The sequence below is a fragment of the Salarias fasciatus genome, chromosome 17, assembly GCF_902148845.1.
Source record: "Salarias fasciatus chromosome 17, fSalaFa1.1, whole genome shotgun sequence".
Lineage (NCBI taxonomy): Eukaryota > Metazoa > Chordata > Actinopteri > Blenniiformes > Blenniidae > Salarias > Salarias fasciatus.
Window position 1 is genome coordinate 21,919,798 of NC_043761.1, and position 18,882 is coordinate 21,938,679.

Here is an 18,882-nt window from a genome sequence, read left to right on the forward strand (position 1 = left end):
GGAAACATGCCTATTGAGCCTTCAAAGCTGTAATTCATAAGCTGTACCAACATGCACACATCAATTATTTTCTGAACACATTTGACAAGAACTTCTGAAAGGCAGACTCACACTATTTAAGTTTATGATGAAAACCTTGTGATATTTGATCCTATAACTGCTTGTAATTGAACCCCAAGTTTTGGAAACATTGTGCTTATCACACAAGTCAGTGCTGATGCTGCCATTACATCTGTCACTTTTCTGATGTGTTCAATGTTTATGCAATAGAAAATTTCATTTGTGTTGTGTAATGTTGTATTTAGAATCAAAACAGATGTATCAGGGTCTGTGAGAGTCCATCATTTATATATATGCCACAGGTATTAACTTTTACACCATGACACAGGTAACATCGATTTGAGAATGAATTTTGTCACCTTCACTGTTAAATACCAAATCTATTGCCCATGACACAAAATACATGAACACTTTTAAACCTCCTTTTGGAAAAGCATTTCAATAAATATGTTCATGCCAGTTCTTAGTGCTTATGTAGGTGGCATCAAAACCTTATGGATACTGCTTCCAGTAAAGGGTTACCAAAATAATTACTTACCAAAGTCTTTCCTCCTTCGTTTTTGGAGTGAAAGCAGGATGTATGCCATACAGACGTGCAAACTGTTAAAACAATAACATACTGTTAGCGGTAATGTTGTAATAATTCACAAAATTATGTTTTTTTTTCTTTTTACTTAAATGTGCATTGCAGAAGATTCCAAAAATGTTTGTTTTCAGCACCAGTAACGTCAAGTGAATTGCTGCTCTCTCGCCATACTTGCTCATAGGCAGGAGTGACAGTCAGATAGATTTCACTGGATACAACATGTTTTGTGCTTATATGGACTCATTGTGCTGGATTTCACAATGTTTAGTAATTTCATCCACTTAGAGCAACACTATGTAGTTTTTCTAACTTAAAGCTGGTGTCCGGAGTTTCCGTTCGTTTCCAATGTATGTATCATTTTTTAACAGAGCTTAAATGCGTCAGTCTGGTTCATACTACAATATAATATTAGCATAAAGGAATATAAAAATGTATTAATGAGCCCTGCCTTCGTCTCATAGACCCCCATGTTATCCGAAAAAGAGCCGGTCAGCGTCAGCCAATAGATTTCGAGCTTCCGCCTTGTCGTGCTGTCAATCAACGTGTGGAGCAGCCAGAGAGCACGGCCGCTCGCCCAGCAGAGGAGAGTTAGCAACGCAGCAGCCGCCACGCTCACCTCGGATATATCCACTGTCTGCTGAACATCCACCGTAAACAGCTAAACATGGAGGATGCTGCAGGACTCAGAGGCTCTCATTTTCACCCGACGGATAATGCACGTGCATAATTAAAGGGGCGTGGCTTGGTCGCTCATGAAAGCAGAGGGAGGGGAATCTGAGACGTTGGATTAAAAAAAAACTCTCTCTTTCAAAACTCCGGACACGAGCTTTAAAGCAGAACTATGCAACATTTTTACCTCAATAAATGTGTTTCAGAATCCCTGTGGGGGTAAACAAAGACTTGTCACGGTGATTCGCCGGTCCCTCCACTCCCCCGGGGTCTGTGTCCTGAAAACTGCGCTTGCAATTTCAGAGGAGCGACCCGACTACATCTCGCGAGAACAAACCTGCTTTACGGCGCTCATACGGGATTACAAGTATAAAAGCTGTTGGAGTGCGATATCTGTCGTTGTGTTGCAATAGACGATCTTTGCATGATGTGTTGATTGCTTCTAATTTCCGTTTGGTAACTGAAAAATAAAGAGGACTGGCACCTCCTCTCGTAGACGTGAGTGCGCGTGAGTTCGCTGCAAGCAGCATGTCTCCGAGTGTGTTTGTTTTCCAATAAGTTTGAGTGTGCGAGGCAGGCATGTCTATGACAGAGGGAGCAACCGGAGGAGGCAGCGCGAGGAACTGCTGCTGCAGAAGATTTAACAAAAATACGTAAAACAAACATGAAACTCTCGCTAGCGTTAGCAACACCGCCCTTAGGTGCTCACGGATGGCAGAACCAAAAAGACAGAAAAAAACTTTGTCTAACGAGCGGAAAAAAAGGAAACGGGTGTCGGTCTCTGCATGCAGGAGTGGGGGGTGGGGGTGATGCGGAGGACGTTTACGACAGTGAACTTTCACAGGAGACCAGTAGGGGGAGCGCTAAAGCAAATCTTGCATAGTACTGCTTAAAAATAATGTTTCTCAACTCATCTGAGTGGTAGAAAATCTGTTAACAGGATGAATTGTGCCACTGCTGCAGCCTGAGAGGGTGTCATGCCGCGGCTGTAACTGCACTCTGTAACTTTTATGTTTAGGTAGGAACACTGCGGCAGTCTCCCCTCCTCTCACCCACACACCTGCAGCCAGAATCCACCCTGATTCATATGTGGCCTTTCACTGAGAAGAATATGGGTACCCCTGGTGTAGTTGAAAAGGGCCATTGGTCTTAGCAATGAAATCCTCGCTGGCCTTCGCAAACACCGACATGTTTGTTTACAGTGTGTGGGGAGAGCGCCATGGGAGGAAGGAGGCAGAAGTCACAACAGCAACCCAGTGCAGCCCAGATAGATGAACGAGAACTGTACCATCATTCCCCTAGTTAAGGTGAAAAATCGTTTTTGCCCTAACTAAATAATCTGATTACGATTTAACACAGGCTTAGTTTTCCCCTCTCCAGTCAACTTTGTGACTAAAGGATGCTGTTCTCAAGAAGTGCACTATAACTAGTATGTACAACATCTGCTGCCTCTGTCCTGCAATGTGGGCCCTGTTTTTTTTACTGAATCAATAACCTCACACATTGAACCCCACACTGCTATTATTTTAAACAGCCTAATAACTGATTTCTTCACTTTTCTGTAAAATAATGACAAATTTGATGTTTTTTTTTTCTCCATTTCTTGATTTGGAAAAGAATATGCTGTGTTCGCTAATGTATGTTCATGTGTAAATTTCAAAGTTATGAGGATTTTAAACTTTACCCATTTTTTAAACACACTTTTGAACACAACTATAAGTTTGTCAACCCTGAGAAATGTCTTTCCACTAGCAAACAGTGTGCATGTGTAATGCAACATGTTGATCTTAGAATTTTTATACAAACCTTCACATCTTAGCCCCCACCACTTCAATGACGAAAATGGCCCACGACAAATTGAGCATTTATCAAATGAGCCCAATTTCTCCTTGAGAACGTCATGGGTCTTGCAATCTAAGAGAAAATACATATGGAAATTTATTGCATGAACACAGATCTTAATTTTTTTTACTTGGATAACTTCTTCTAAGGGGCTGAAATCTAGCCTTACAATGCCAGCTCAAATCCTGTGAACTTACATCTGGTTTTGCTTCAACATAGTCTGGAAGCACAAACGAGTAGCTTAGATCTGACAAGAACTCAGTTCAATCAGCATATCGCTTTGTTTTCAAAAAACATTTTTTTCTCCAGATTTCTAAACTATTCACAATGTTTTTTTCTTTTTTTATATTAGTATTGACACATTTCAGCTTAGTTTGAATGTGAATTTGAATGTTATTAATATCCAGAGGGGATATCAGGCCTGTCCTGAGGCAGTACTACTGTGTTAAAGCGATACTTCAACATTTTAGCAAATTGACCCATTTAGGGCAACTCCCTAGTCATTTAGAACAGCCTACTTACTTTTTTTGTGAGGGCGAGCTGTTGTTTATTCAGCGGTGGGTCTGAGGAGAGCTTCACGGCGGACATAATGGAAGTGGATGGTACATTTGCTTCCCTCATCAAACTCATCAAATACACAATCCAACAACCCCAAAACACTTTGGTGGACACGTTATAATCTGCACATTCACTACGCTGTGAAACACCTACAAATAATATTGTAGCGTTACGACACTGAAGCAAATACTGGGAACTACTTTTTCTTTTGAAATCACTACACCCAGACGCCATGTTTAGTAAGTAGTTCAGTCTTAGCAATCTTTGAAAAAATCACTCAATCTCATAATTTTGCATTAATATTTCACAGCGTAGTGAATGTGCAGATTATAACGTGTCCACCCGAGTGTTTTGGGGTTGTTGGATTGTGTGTTTGATGAGTTTGATGAGGGAAGCAAATGTACCATCCACTTCCATTATGTCCGCCGTGAAGCTCTCCTCAGACCCACCGCTGAATAAACAACAGCTCGCCCTCACAAAAAAAGTAAGTAGGCTGTTCTAAATGACTAGGGAGTTGCCCTAAATGGGCCAATTTGCCAAAATGTTGAAGTATCGCTTTAAGCAGTCTCAAGAGCGGATCAGATTTATTGTAGACTGATCGGTTCATTGTAAAACATGTTTCCTGATGTAATGTGGTGAATTCTGTACATACAGAACCCCGAGGCAGAGCTGCTCTTCTGAAGCTTCACTTTTCATTCAGACAAACTAATGTGACTGCCACAGTTGTGGTTAAGTTGATTAGCGATCGTTTTCTCCTTCACAGTGATGACACAGGTTCAATCACCTCACGAGATGGGCTGCTGCCTCAGACAACTCACTGCTCCTGGTCGCTGTTCCCACAGTTGGAGCTTCACTTGTCCGCAAACGTCAGAGCAAATTTCTAAATAGGCATCATGTGGATAAACTAACCACACACTAAGGATCTAAACACTTAATTTCTCACATAAAAAAATATTACAACTATCGCTCACAGTTGCTCCAAACTGCATTCTGGGAAACTCGTATACTGAATTCTGCGGTGTGAACAGCGTCTTGTGTTCAACAATGGCTCTGCCAATTCTCACCCCTTTTTGTCCTCCTCATTCCTCCTGAATCCTCTTGCTTTCTTCTTTTCCTTCCTCTCTGTTCTTCAAAAGCTTAAATAGATTATAATGAAAATGAAAACAATTAGATTGTGTAAAAGAATGTACACATACACACACACCAACTTGTATTGTTTTCCCGTCAAATGAATCACAACATAGTAAGGTTTTTTTCCTGGTGCATCCTTGCTCTATTATATTTTACATAAAGATGTCTTACCATCATTGCCACTTCCTGGCCTCTTGGCTTTCTGCTGTGATCCAACCATTTTGTGGAAAAAAGACAAAATCACAATTAAACATGCAAAGGTAACACAGCCATAACCAAAACATCTGTAATAAAGAGTTGATTATGGCTAGCCACACAGAAGAGGACAACAAAACCCGTCAGTCCTGGAAGAATTATGTCTCAAGTATCTGTGACTTTACAGGACATTCAGGCCATGTTAAAGGATTGCCTGAATTTAAAAGAACACAGACAAATGTACTGACAAACCTCTTCAGGGAGCACTGTGGAAGAGACGACTGTTGTGCGTCCTCGAGGTAGAGAGGACAGAGAGGAGACTGTGGTGCGTCCTCGAGGCGGAGAGGAGACTGTGGTGCGTCCTCGAGGCGGAGAGGAGACTGTGGTGTGTCCTCGAGGTGGAGAGGAGACTGTGGTGTGTCCTCGAGGAGGAGAGGACAGAGAGGAGACTGTTGTGCATCCTCGAGGTGGAGAGGAGACTGTTGTGCGTCCTCGAGGCGGAGAGGAGACTGTTGTGCGTCCTCGAGGCGGAGAGGAGACTGTTGTGCGTCCTCGAGGCGGAGAGGAGACTGTTGTGCGTCCTCGAGGCGGAGAGGAGACTGTTGTGCGTCCTCGAGGCGGAGAGGAGACTGTTGTGCGTCCTCGAGGCGGAGAGGAGACTGTTGTGCGTCCTCGAGGTGGAGAGGACAGAGAGGAGACTGTTGTGTGTCCTCGAGGCGGAGAGGACAAAGAGGAGACTGTTGTGCATCCTCGAGGTGGAGAGGAGACTGTTGTGCGTCCTCGAGGCGGAGAGGAGACTGTTGTGCGTCCTCGAGGCGGAGAGGAGACTGTGGTGTGTCCTCGAGGAGGAGAGGACAGAGAGGAGACTGTTGTGCATCCTCGAGGTGGAGAGGAGACTGTTGTGCGTCCTCGAGGCGGAGAGGAGACTGTTGTGCGTCCTCGAGGCGGAGAGGAGACTGTTGTGCGTCCTCGAGGCGGAGAGGAGACTGTTGTGCGTCCTCGAGGCGGAGAGGAGACTGTTGTGCGTCCTCGAGGCGGAGAGGAGACTGTTGTGCGTCCTCGAGGCGGAGAGGAGACTGTGGTGCGTCCTCGAGGAGGAGAGGACAGAGAGGAGACTGTTGTGCATCCTCGAGGTGGAGAGGAGACTGTTGTGCGTCCTCGAGGCGGAGAGGAGACTGTTGTGCGTCCTCGAGGCGGAGAGGAGACTGTTGTGCGTCCTCGAGGCGGAGAGGAGACTGTTGTGCGTCCTCGAGGCGGAGAGGAGACTGTTGTGCGTCCTCGAGGCGGAGAGGAGACTGTTGTGCGTCCTCGAGGCGGAGAGGACAGAGAGGAGACTGTTGTGTGTCCTCGAGGCGGAGAGGAGACTGTTGTGTGTCCTCGAGGCGGAGAGGACAAAGAGGAGACTGTTGTGCATCCTCGAGGCGGAGAGGAGACTGTTGTGCGTCCTCGAGGCGGAGAGGACAGAGAGGAGACTGTTGTGTGTCCTCGAGGCGGAGAGGAGACTGTTGTGCGTCCTCGAGGCGGAGAGGAGACTGTTGTGCGTCCTCGAGGCGGAGAGGAGACTGTTGTGCGTCCTCGAGGCGGAGAGGACAGAGAGGAGACTGTTGTGTGTCCTCGAGGCGGAGAGGAGACTGTTGTGTGTCCTCGAGGCGGAGAGGACAAAGAGGAGACTGTTGTGCGTCCTCGAGGCGGAGAGGAGACTGTTGTGTGTCCTCGAGGCGGAGAGGACAAAGAGGAGACTGTTGTGCATCCTCGAGGCGGAGAGGAGACTGTTGTGCGTCCTCGAGGCGGAGAGGAGACTGTTGTGCGTCCTCGAGGCGGAGAGGAGACTGTTGTGCGTCCTCGAGGCGGAGAGGAGACTGTTGTGCGTCCTCGAGGCGGAGAGGAGACTGTGGTGCGTCCTCGAGGCGGAGAGGAGACTGTTGTGCGTCCTCGAGGCGGAGAGGAGACTGTGGTGCGTCCTCGAGGAGGAGAGGACAGAGAGGAGACTGTTGTGCATCCTCGAGGTGGAGAGGAGACTGTTGTGCGTCCTCGAGGCGGAGAGGAGACTGTTGTGCGTCCTCGAGGCGGAGAGGAGACTGTTGTGCGTCCTCGAGGCGGAGCGGAGACTGTTGTGCGTCCTCGAGGCGGAGAGGAGACTGTTGTGCGTCCTCGAGGCGGAGAGGAGACTGTTGTGCGTCCTCGAGGCGGAGAGGAGACTGTTGTGCGTCCTCGAGGCGGAGAGGAGACTGTTGTGCGTCCTCGAGGCGGAGAGGAGACTGTTGTGCGTCCTCGAGGCGGAGAGGAGACTGTTGTGTGGACAGGTTTCTCGGCTGTGGTTGGAGCCATAGGCTGATGGAGAGGCAAAAAGGGAGAACCAGAGTAGAATGGAAGAAGAAGACATGGCAGAGTTATTTTAATGGAGAACATCTGCTGCTGAAATACTGAATTTGATGTTAAGCAGACATATCAAACTTCCGGCCCGCAAAAATGTATTATGTCCCTATCAGAGAGGAGACCAAGAGAACGGAAAGAAGACAGAGAGGGGACGGAGAGAGAAGAAGGAGAGGGTGCAGAGAGAGGAGAAAAACCGTATGCTATGTTGCAGTCATCTTTTAGTATAATATTTATTGGGTTTTTTGTTCTAAAATTGGTCAAATGTACTCTACCTTGGATATCTGATGTCTTTGACAAGAACGCCATGGCAGGTTTTTTCCTCCATAGTCATAAGTGATTTCTTGTCCTTCCTCGATGTCCACGATGGCAAACAAACACAGACTGGGTACACCATCCACCTCTATTTTTTTCATTTTTGCATTTGGTTTTTCTGAATCATTCACAAGTCGGCCAAGGCTCCCATCTTCACTTGAAGCATCAATGCTGCACGGGTTACAAGAATCAGTTATCAAAATGTTGAAAAAATTGTGGTCCAGAACCAAGGCAAGCATTTCAATCACCCACAAATTTCTGCATTTGTGGTTTGGCTTTAGGTCAAGAATAACATTCGGTTATCCAGGCTACTCACCAATAATCCGCTCCTTGGTGTTTAAAGAAGTATGTATACTCATTTGATGTTTGAGTCCTCTTCAGAACTCCTCTATACTCCAGAATGAATGAGCCTTTTGCAATTGGCTCTAATGCAAACACACCTCGTCCTATCAAAAAATAAACAACAGTTAATGGAAGCGTAATAAAGAAGTGAAATTATTAGACGAAAAGATGAAATTATGATAAAAATGTATATCATTGGAAAGAAAGATGAAATTTGGAAAATCTGCTAACTCACCCACATAAATCCCAAATTCAAAATTCAAAAGACGGAGTGAAATTGACTTTTTCTAATGTATAATGAAATTGACAAGATCTGTCAAGTCACTCATTAAACATTATCTCAACATTACTGGACAGACTCACAATATTTACTGTTTTTCCTCAATGATAAGAGGCATTACTTGATGAAAACAGTGAAATTTGATCCTATATAAGTGCTTCCATCATAAACCAAGATTTAAAATGATGCAAAACCGATGTGACATACTGTATTTTACTGTATGGCCATGTATGCTTCACTCTGTCCTTATAAACCATTTTTGCGCCACACACAGATACACACAGGTCTCTGTACTAAAGTATTGGTTTTCAATGTTGTCCTCATATGCCAAACACCGGCCTCACACACCATGATCATGCAAACATACACACAAACACAAACGCATACACATGCCAAACTGCGTCTCAGTCAGATACAGAAGCAGTAAGTTAGCATTGTTTCAGGTCATTTTAAAGCACTTCCTGTGTTTGAATCTACACTGACACACTGTATTGACAAACTTCTGATTAAGAATGTGAGAGACACGCCTGATGTGTGCAAAGCCTGACCACAATTGACCAAAAACTACTGAAACTGGCATGAAAACTGACCAAATACCAACCAACAGATTAAACACTGAACAATAATTGATCAAATAAATCATGTTGAATTATCTTTTAAAATATGATCAATGCTGACATTCCAGAACCTCTTAGAAAATGTCAAATTGTGATTTTTAAAAAAATGTCAGTCTTGAGGAAAGTAATCAAATTGACAAGATCTGTTAAGACACTCATCAAGTATTATCTCAACATTACTGGACAGACTCACAATATTTACTGTTTTTCCTCAATGATAAGAGGCATTACTTGATGAAAACAGTGAAATTTGATCCTATATAAGTGCTTCCATCATAAACCAAGATTTAAAATGATGCAAAACTGATGTGACATACTGTATTTTACTGTATGGCCATGTATGCTTCACTCTGTCCTTATAAACCATTTTTGCGCCACACACAGATACACACAGGTCTCTGTACTAAAGTATTGGTTTTCAATGTTGTCCTCATATGCCAAACACCGGCCTCACACACCATGATCATGCAAACACACACACACACAAACACATGCCAAACTGCGTCTCAGTCAGATACAGAAGCAGTAAGTTAGCATTGTTTCAGGTCATTTTAAAGCACTTCCTGTGTTTGAATCTACACTGACACACTGTATTGACAAACTTCTGATTAAGAATGTGAGAGACACGCCTGATGTGTGCAAAGCCTGACCACAATTGACCAAAAACTACTGAAACTGGCATGAAAACTGACCAAATACCAACCAACAGATTAAACACTGAACAATAATTGATCAAATAAATCATGTTGAATTATCTTTTAAAATATGATCAATGCTGACATTCCAGAACCTCTTAGAAAATGTCAAATTGTGATTTTTAAAAAAATGTCAGTCTTGAGGAAAGTAATCAAATTGACAAGATCTGTTAAGACACTCATCAAGTATTATCTCAACATTACTGGACAGACTCACAATATTTACTGTTTTTCCTCAATGATAAGAGGCATTACTGGGGCTGGGCGATATGGCAAAAAAAATGATCACGATTTTTTTCTTCATATCATTCGATCTCGATTAAAATCACGATATATTATATTGTTTTTAAACCAGTTTTAAAGCATCTGCACTGAAAACTAGAACTATAGAATAGTTTAACATTTTATTAAGAAACCAAGTAAATAGCAATGTTAAATAATATAAGCATAGAAAAATATAACAACAATCTCACTGAACAGTGCAGTAAATGGAAAGAAAATCTAGCACCAAGATAATGAAATCTTGCGATGCACCGTTTTTACAGTAAAAGAGAAGAACTGAACGATTGTTAGTTAAAGTGTGAGAGTTCACAGCCCTGAGGGTTTTTGTTGCTATAAAAGATTAAAAAACTAAAGAAACCGCCTGGGGATAATGAAGGTGCTTTAGAACGAACATTATTTTCAAGTTATGATGCTAAATATGCTGCTGCCATCATTAATACTTGCACCAAATGTACAAAATTTAAAGAATCTAGATTGGACAGATTAGACTTAAAATGTAACAGTACAAAACTACAATAATACAAAAAAAAAATAGACAAAAGTAATCGTTTTTCTCCTCTTAGAATGTTGCTTGTATGGTGTAGTGGCCTGAAAAGACGACACTGGAGTCAATATTCGACGTGCAATCAATATTCGTGTTAAGATAAATATTCTGGTTTCTGAAACATTTGGAGTAACCCCAGGGAGATCCTCATTCAGACCACGGCCACAGGCGACGCCATGACTGCATTTGCACTTCCTGCTACTAAGTGTGCTGTTTGCATGTTCAACCTTGTTTTACACAGACACCACAGAAGAAGACCGGCGCTGCAGCGCTGCAGGCTCTCTCTGCATGTTGTTAGAAGAAGAGTTTTAGCGGCAAGAAGTGATGATATGTTCAATGATGCGATGCACCGTCATTTTCAGTAAAAGAGAAGAACTGAACGATCGTTAGTTAAACTGTATCACCAGTAGTTCCTGGACTCAAAAGACCAGATTCTTTGCGGATCGGTGTGATAGCAGCGATGTGCTAGCAGCGGTGCGGGTGGAGCAGCCTTTCCTGTCAACAGCAGCCTCATGTTCAGAGGATAACGCCGAGGCATGGCTGACTTCATCTGCTTCGCTGCCCTCGGCTCCACGTTCATCTCTGTTTACTCTCAGACAACTTACAGGCAGGAGTTGAGCAGGAAAAAGTCGACTGTGATTGGCTGTGTTACGCACATTTCTACCATGTCTGATCGAGTAAATGTGCTCTCAGCTGATCACCGTGATCGACTAGAAATTAATCGCGATCACCAATCACGACCATATAATCGCCCAGGCCTAGGCATTACTTGATGAAAACAGTGAAATTTGATCCTATATAAGTGCTTCCATCATAAACCAAGATTTAAAATGATGCAAAACTGATGTGACATACTGTATTTTACTGTATGGCCATGTATGCTTCACTCTGTCCTTATAAACCATTTTTGCGCCACACACAGATACACACAGGTCTCTGTACTAAAGTATTGGTTTTCAATGTTGTCCTCATATGCCAAACACCGGCCTCACACACCATGATCATGCAAACACACACACACACAAACACATGCCAAACTGCGTCTCAGTCAGATACAGAAGCAGTAAGTTAGCATTGTTTCAGGTCATTTTAAAGCACTTCCTGTGTTTGAATCTACACTGACACACTGTATTGACAAACTTCTGATTAAGAATGTGAGAGACACGCCTGATGTGTGCAAAGCCTGACCACAATTGACCAAAAACTACTGAAACTGGCATGAAAACTGACCAAATACCAACCAACAGATTAAACACTGAACAATAATTGATCAAATAAATCATGTTGAATTATCTTTTAAAATATGATCAATGCTGACATTCCAGAACCTCTTAGAAAATGTCAAATTGTGATTTTTAAAAAAATGTCAGTCTTGAGGAAAGTAATCAAATTGACAAGATCTGTTAAGACACTCATCAAGTATTATCTCAACATTACTGGACAGACTCACAATATTTACTGTTTTTCCTCAATGATAAGAGGCATTACTTGATGAAAACAGTGAAATTTGATCCTATATAAGTGCTTCCATCATAAACCAAGATTTAAAATGATGCAAAATTGATGTGACATACTGTATTTTACTGTATGGCCATGTATACTTCACTCTGTCCTTATAAACCATTTCTGCGCCACACACAGATACACACAGGTCTATGTACTAAAGTATTGGTTTTCAATGTTGTCCTCATATGCCAAACACCGGCCTCACACACCATGATCATGCAAACACACACACACACAAACACATGCCAAACTGCGTCTCAGTCAGATACAGAAGCAGCAAGTTAGCATTGTTTCAGGTCATTTTAAAGCACTTCCTGTGTTTGAATCTACACTGACACACTGTATTGACAAACTTCTGATTAAGAATGTGAGAGACACGCCTGATGTGTGCAAAACCTGACCACAATTGACAAAAAAAAAAAAAAACCCAGATGAAAAACGAACCAAAAACTACCAAAAACTTAAAAATGATATATGACTCCAGATTAATGTGATTTAGGGGTTTTAAGACACAAGACATCACATCACAGAAATCATTAAATATCAAATTCAACACAGTACTTTCATGTTGTGTTGAACTTCAGATTCAATAGGATTTAAAGCAAAAACGTACCTTTGATTGGGTCAATGAATCTCCACCCACAAGACTCTTTGTCCTTCTTTTGTTTCACGTGATGTTGTGCATCACGTTTGGGGTTTAGTCTGCCTTGCCTCACTGCAAAATATAATGTCAAGTCAGTCCTTACAAATATACAGCATTATCTGAACTCATTTTAGCAGTGGCCTAAAAAGGTATTATGTTAGGCACTGATACAGCTTAAACTAGATGATGCTGAATTGAGCTTACAGATTCCATCAGGCAGTTAAGGGAAAAACAATGTCAACATTTACTTCCAGCTTAGACAAGAGGGATCTTCCAGACAGGAGGTTCAACAAACTCTGAGTCTAACCCTGAACCCCAAGTATGGTTCGAGAGCAGCTGATCTGAATTAGTTCAATCAACTCTAAATATGTGAAGCACTGCACAAAAGCCATGATTATGATGACTGTGCACAATTAATTTTTGATGGAATGTGACAGGCCACAGATACATTATATTTAAATAAATCTTTTCATGTTTAATGTGACAAGCACAGGAGCAGTTGAAGGTGAATATTTTAAAAATCATCAGACATTATTGGATTATAGCAATCTGATCCAGTGAGGGGATTAACACTTGAAATTAGGTTAAAAAAAGTCAATTTTAAATGTTAGATTATAAACATGTGTCATGTCTTTGACCTACACATTTTTCTCCTATCTTCATCTATGTGTTTCATCTTCAGCTGCTCCTGTGTTTCATCTCAATTATTCCACCACTCTATCATCCAAGTCTGATAAATAATGAATTAAGGAACAACACTGAATAAAACTATTGTGTTAACCTGAAGGTCTCCCAATTGGAGGAGCAGAAAACAGCTCATGCTTCATATTACCGCGTGTCCGCCTCCGCGCAGCACCGATGCATAGGCGGTTTCTCCAATACTACGTTTTTTAACTAAGCAATGCGCGTTCCATGCAGGCGCACTGATTCACGCAAGATCCAAGTCTCCTGTCAACTGTCAACAAACTGTGGCTCTGACGCTATGCGTCTGTCACGTGATCCATTCTTCCTCGTTGGTCTGAAGCCACAGCACAGTGGCACCATTTTAGATTGGCGAAGAACTGTGTCAGTGCTAACGAGCGAACCAGTAAATAGATTTAATAAATGGCCTGGTATCGGATCGGTGCCTGGACTCCAGTACTCACAGTTACCGATGCCACCATTTTCGGCAGTATGGGAGCAATTTTATGGTATCGGAATCGTAACAACCCTATGATAGAATATCATGATGCAGCACATTAAATTCAACAGCAGAACCTGGGCTGCACGAAAATATCAGCCATTTTTACACGACCCAAACAGCTCAACATCAACTCCATGACTTATTCACCTTATTCAGGAAGTGCTGCCGGGCAGCGCCATTATGTGTTGCAACTTCCGGTTTGCTGTCTCTGCGCTATGTTGCTCACTTTTATTAAGTCTGAACATGACCAGCCTCATCTGCTCCGTCCATGGATGCCACAACAACTTTAAGAAGATGAAGCTTTCGCTTTCTCCAAATAGTTTAGAGCAGGGAAGTCCATATCTGAATGCTGCGGGCCAGCAAACTTAGCACCCACCTCCTTCTAAAGAAGAGGACCTCTGCTGCTGGATTAGGGCGCTCCTCCTTCCTCAACAAATCTAACTATGCCTTCTGAGAGATAAAACAAACATATATGTCTCTGTTGTGTTTAAAACTCAGGGTTTTAGGTTAACAGTAGCTTGCAGCCACCACAGGCTAACATGCTAAGCTATCGAACAGCTACAGTGCACGGCAGATGACTTCATCCATAAAAATAAAAACAAAGGTACCCAGCTCTTACCTCGTTCTGAATTTTGAGACTGATTTTACTCCAGTGAAAAAAAAAAACAGCCGACTTTTCCACTGTGAAGATATTTGTAAGCTCCCGTGCTCCTGTAGTTCCTCGTGGCTGAACCATCCACACCCAGCGATAGCACAAAGTCATTAAAAATATCACCATACATGACTGGAGACCACTTCCGCATGTCGTCCTCCCTATCTGCTAAAAGCCTCGGATGAGGCAGAGTTGTTTCATTGGATATTTTAAGAGAGATTTTAGTTTCTTCCCACTCTATTTTCTCGTCTGTTTACACCGCAGTTGTCGCTAACCGGAAGTGCAAACACAAAGCGGAAGTCCCACCCCTAGAGAAATGGGCGGGCCCGAATAAGGCACTGGCTAGCCGCGGTTAGCAATCCACAGAAACACCTCAAAACAAAGCCGCGACTTCCATCACTACCGAGCAAAGCCGACTACAATCAAGCACCAGATAGCAACTAGCCAAAACACAACAAAAACACTAATGGCTTCCCCAAATGATGATTGAGCCCGTGACAGAGTTTGACGACAGGATTAGCTTACCAGCTAGCTGCAATGCTAAAGCCTTTTACACGAGCTCCGGTCCGGCTGTAACAGGCGCGATGCAGACAACGGGAGACACGCTCTCGCATGACACAAAAAGGACACTACGGGTGTAGAAAATAAAAACAAAACGTCCCTTCTCCCACAAATCCAGCCTCACAGAAGGTTAAAACCGAAGAAGGAGCCTTCTGCAAAGGAAGAGACTGTCTCCTCCCAGACGTCAAATGTTGTGTTCAAGAGCGCTTTGTTAAACTGTTTAAAAACACTCAGAAAGGATTTGAAGCCTATTTCAGTCTCAAATCGAGTCTTAAACAGCATGAAAATTGTTATTTTCTGCGGTCAAACAGTCATACAGAGAGGCTGCAAGCACCAAAGATTTTTTTCAAAGCAGCCCTGATATCACATAACACATCTCTTTGTCGGTTAACAAACTGGATTTTACTTTTTCAGGGACTTGCGGTGTTTAACTAGCTGAAGGAGGATCCAGTGACAAACATTTTATGAAATTAGAAAGCAAAATAGGCATGTGTACAGAACGTGTTATCATATAACTCCCTAACATTTCCGAGTATTTCTTAGTAGTCTGTTGTCTAACAACCATCATGAACACAATTAATTATATAATCTAAAGCTTCTTTAAGTCCACCAAGGCTGTCGCTTAAATAAAAATAATGTCAGTATAACATTAAAATACGTAATATATGTCAAAATAATATAAAATATGAAAGCCTTACTTTTCAGCGTTCATCCCCACCGCTGATCCGGTCCAAATCTGCTGAAGCTCCCGCCTTTATGCACTTCCGGTGTATAAATTGGCGGGTCATTGTGTATATTTTCCCGCAAATGTGTATAACTTGCAATGCGTTCTGCTGCCTCTGGGGGCGCTGTTGGACCCAAACGCATTACACAATGTCTTGGTCTCACAAGCCCATCCTGGCATGTGAGCCCAATATGTGTGAACCTCAGAATGACAGGGGGTGGGCCATAACAGTATAAAAACTATATTAACCAATAACATAAGAAGTCATGTAATCATACATATAGTAATTGTGACATATGCCATTATATTTCAATAATTATAACATTATAAAGTTTTATGTTTATGAGACCATCAAAATTGGTTCCATAACCCGAGTGGTCTTATAATGCTGGTGAGTAAACCTGAAAATTGGTTTTATAGACCATGTATCCCTACTCACACACACACACACACACACACACACACACACACACACACACACACACACACACACCACCTCAAGACCAACATGGTGGTGCGCACGGACGCAGCGGCTACAAGCTCTCCACATCGGTGCTCCTTTTCAATTTCTGTCAGTTTATTTTTATTTTTCTTTGCCTGTTTTTGCATGGAAAACATCAAAGCTTACCGAAAATACAGCCACTCGGAACTGTGCAGAATCCGTTACAATTGCCAGATCTCCGTTAGCAGCGGCTACCAGATGACCAACAACATCCCCCCGTAGATAGCGAGATCAGCGGGCGCTCCATGGGTTGTTGTCGGCTCTGTCAAGCAATGGAGGAGGTGGAAGGAGAGTAAACATAAGTGGGGCTGCAGGTCTGGTCTGCTAGCCGGACTAAAAAGGCAGCCATTCAAACCTCTGCTCCCCAGCATCTTCCTCGCCAATGCACGGTCAATTGTCAACAATTCGACGAACTGGATTTACTGCTTGCCGAACACCCACTCATCCGCGACTGCTGTGTCCTGGTCGTGACGGAGACGTGGCTCCGGGAGGAGATCCCCGACATCTCGATGCAGTTAGCAGGCCACACAATGCACCGAAGCAACCGAGATGCTAACGCCGGCAAGAGCAGAGGAGGAGGTCTATGCATCTACACCCACAACAACTGGTGCCTGAACAGTAAAGGCTCGTCGATGCTTCACATCTACGCGTTTCTGCGTCCGCTTTGGAGCTTCCGCGCACCACCGATGCGCACGCGCCTTCTCTCTTTGGGCTCAGCTGTGAGCGTTCCATGCAGGCACACTGATTCACGCATCCTCGAGAAACTTTTCCGGCACTACAGGCTGTTTGTACCCTCTTTTATTACAGATCATTTAGAGAAAATTAAGTACATAATGTACATTGTCAGTGCATTATCATTTAATATTAAAGTTTATTGAGCCTTTTCTTTTTGTTTCTGAATCGCGGAGGCGGCGCCCGAGTTAATACAGTGGTATGAAAAAGTATCTGGACCTTTTTGGAATTTCTCACATTTCTGCATAAAATCACCATCAAATGTGATCTGATCTTTGTCAAAATCACACAGATGAAAAAAACAGTGTCTGCTTTAACTAAAACCACCCAAACATTTATAGGTTTTCATATTTAATGAGGATAGCATGCAAACAATGAGTTTGCAGTGAAAAAAAAGAACACCAGGATGACCTTGGGTTAGCTTGGTGTTTAACCAGGCATCTGTGATGTTATCAGGACAAAGTGTATTCTCGTGATGAGTCGATGTTCAACATAATCAAATAACACCAAACCAAAATGCACAAATTAAAGTTGATATTATTAACAATCACTACATGCAAGATGATACATGTAGAGTTCAATATGTAACACAAATTAAACTGCTAAACATTGAGATAGGAGCTGCTGCAGCAACCAGACAATGTAGTTATCAGTGTTTCATTACCTGGGAGGTCTTAGTCAACTGCTGTATCCGTGAGAAGTGGATATTTATGACAGAGGGTGGTTCCTGCAGCACTCCTGTTTGTGTCTGCCTGCACTCTACGTCTGGCTTCTTTCACCTGAAATTCAAATTCTATCAGCACAACAAACTCTTGGACTTCATTGTTTTGTTTTTCACCACTTTCAGCCAAGGTAACACACACTGTGTTCTTTTTCTCTTCATATCTTGAAAATTAATTGTTTTTAATTTTGTGTTTCTGTAGGTTAGATTAGTTTAACAAAATATCATCACTATTCTGAATCTTGGCACTGGTGTCACAGAGGTAGGTTCAATGATCAGTGAATTTGTATTTATTTTCTAGGATTTGAAGCCTGATTCTAATTCCCTCTGAAAACAAGCAGGTTTTGTTTGTGAGTATAAAATAAAACATCACAGAATTATCAGTTTAAAAACAGTATGCACAGACATTTTCTGGACACAAAAGTACAAACAGCAACATTATTATTGGGCTTGTTTTTTCTTCTCATTGAGAACTCTTCCTGAAAGTCTTCTCAATGAAGTGAAAAACAAGTAAAGATTTCACAAGCCTTTGGTGGTGGTGGGCAGGTGTGTCAACTCAGTTTTTTTTCTCTTTCAGCATGGGACAGCAGGCTTTTGCAATACATTAACAAGACTAAAACTGATAAGATAAAGCTGCAAGGACCGTGAAAATAATGTGCAAATTAGTGATAGCTACAATAATAACTAACCAGCATGACAGCGAGAATACATTTTACAAGAATCAGGTGTTGCAGGTGGATAATTAAGGCCTGTATTTTCTCAGTCCTAAAGGTTGTAAGTCTTTGCTCTGTTGATCAGCTGTGATGAACTGCTGTTTTGTGCAGGCTTTAAAAGACAGGACCACACCTCTTCCTTGCTCTCCCCCAACTTTCCTACAGGTCCAGATTAGAGCCTGTTGTTCTGCTGCTGAAACTTCCTTTTTGCTTACTTTTTCGTTTGACTGTTTTATCAGTAAGAAACTCCACCTTGACGTGCGTGACTCATTGTGTTGCTTCCCTTTGAGCCAGAGTTGTAACACGTGCAAATGAAAAATGCTGTTTATTTCAAACATGTGGACAGGCCCGCAACATAAAAATAAATGGAGTAATTCACTCTACTGCATGTCTGTAGTGGTGGAAATGATGATAAACAAAGGATATTGTTGCACCGAGAGTCAACCTCAATAAAAT